The 2,198-nt window shown below is 39.2% G+C and overlaps 1 pseudogene; it reads left to right on the forward strand.

The window, feature by feature from the left end:
- The first annotated feature begins 380 nt into the window (after positions 1–380).
- LOC110341176 lies at positions 381–1,977 on the forward strand (annotated as a pseudogene).
- Positions 1,978–2,198: the final 221 nt, after the last annotated feature.

The raw sequence follows: 2,198 nt of genomic DNA on the forward strand, positions 1-2,198 counted from the left end.
GAAGTGTGCTGGGCCCACAATACAATTGCATCATTTCCCCTTTCCCTTTCTTTTCCCAAATCCTCCCATGTAAGCCCTCTGCTCTCTTTCAAATTCATGTCCTCTGTTTTCTTTAATTAAACATACCAAAATATGTAAACACAAGTGCTCAATCTGTATAATATTACTTGTGTGTATATGTTTTAGGGCTGACCATTTGGTAGTGAATAACCAATTAGTGTGTTTTTCCCTGGGGAACTATTTCTCTTACTTTTAGCATTTTGTAGTTGCTTGTATTTTTTTCATTAGTCAGTACCTTTTGTGTGATCCATAGGGTTTATAATAGGAGTGGAAGGAGATAGACTATGAGAAAACATATGACACACAGTAGGTTTTACAACATGGACTGCATGTTGGCTGAGTACAAGGTGCCTGGCTGGTAGAGCAGAGCAATGTGACCAACTTCAACTTAAGGAAGGATGTGTAGAAAGTGATCAAAGGAGTGAAGCTATTGCTGTCCAGGGCTGCAGAATCTGGTAAAAAGTACCATTGGGGAACAACTAAAAATTGTTTATGAGGATGGCTATTCAGAAGAAAACTATAAACAATATATGGCATTTCTCTACAGCAATACTATATAGTCCATCATTGCAATCATAAGAGGCATGGGTACTTAAAGATTGACTTTGGAGAAGCTGCCAGATGATGCCCAACCGTTATCTGAGCTGGCAGTGTTGAGAAATAGCAGGCAGAATTATGTGTGTGTGTGTGGGGGGGTCTCTGCAAACGTTACATCTGGCAGGTGAATTATCTGTGTGAGGTGAGAAGGAAATTCAGTTCAGTATGACTTACCCAGTGCTAGTTCAAACTTCTAGACTCTAATACTGGGTAGTTTATTTTTAGGCATTTTAGTTCAGCACAAGTTTGGAAAAAAGTTTCCTGGTAGCATTCATCTCAATCCATGTGTACAAATAAAGCTTAAGACATTGTACTTTCCTAGGAGAGGATTAGGTGTGGATTCAGTCATATGGCTGGTGTAGAGGCCATCAAGCTACAAAATGCACATGAAATCGCCTACAGATGTGTACTCCTGATCAAGAAACAATGCTCAAGATAACAGTCTAGGGAGAGAAAATCTTAAACATAATAGTCTGGTGGAGTCATGTGTGGACTGGCCCTACAGACACTAAAGGTTACCAGATTATTAACTACAGCTATTCCAGCCTTCTGGGAGAAAAACAACTCTAAGCATTCCTTCTATTGAAGAGTCAAGCCTGTGTCCCTGACAAAGTTTAGTTTCCCTAGTGCTTATCTGGGAGCACAAAGAAGTCATGCCTTCTACATACATGGTTATGAAATAGGATGTAACCATAGTTCAGTAGATCCATGGAATATCAACTCAGTGATTCTACTTCATATTAACTGAGCAATTTGGATAGAATATCTCAAACCAGCTGCATTCACACTCACCAAGACATTTTCTGGACAAGAGTGAAGACTACAACAGGCATTATAGGGACACATTTAACCTTCAGAGAACTATGCTTCAAAATGATTTGAGGGAGTGAGAACAATTACTTTCTGTGTAGCACTCAGTGAGTATGACCTCCTTCTGGAAAAGGGTGTGGAAATCAACCAAATGTATCAAGGTGTGAAAGTGTTTATAGCATTTGTAGCAGTCAATTGTTTATAGACTCTTCAATCATTCCCTGCCTTAATAAGAAAGACCCCTTTGAGGAAAAAAAATAAGAAGGAATCTATTAGCAGTCTGATGCTCAGAAACACAGGCTCCAATATACATGTAGAGGCAGTTGTTTACATTCAGGGCCAGTTTAGAGATCTGAACAGAAAAGAGATGCCAAGGAGAAGTACACCCATTTCACCTGAGCCACAAACACCAAAAATGTGTAGTTTGTTTTTCATGCTGTTACCGACGTCACAGTTCAAAACAACTTGAAGGAAAGAGGATGGTTTAAGAAAAAGTCACTACAATGTTGAGAGACTAGATAACTCTGTCTCTTGGGGGAGCTACAAGCATTTTGGTACTAGGGAAGGAGAGCAGCAAGCAGAATCTTAGCACTCTTTAGCACAATCTTCTGTGTTGGGGATGTTTAATTGGCATGGGATGTTCAAGGCAGATGTTAGAATTGAAACAATTGTAAAAACAATTATAAAAGTTGATTAGCTCATCAAGGCATCACTTGGATTTTATAATCCAA

Source organism: Mesocricetus auratus, unplaced genomic scaffold, assembly GCF_017639785.1.
Source record: "Mesocricetus auratus isolate SY011 unplaced genomic scaffold, BCM_Maur_2.0 Super-Scaffold_100013, whole genome shotgun sequence".
Classification (NCBI taxonomy): Eukaryota; Metazoa; Chordata; class Mammalia; order Rodentia; family Cricetidae; genus Mesocricetus; species Mesocricetus auratus.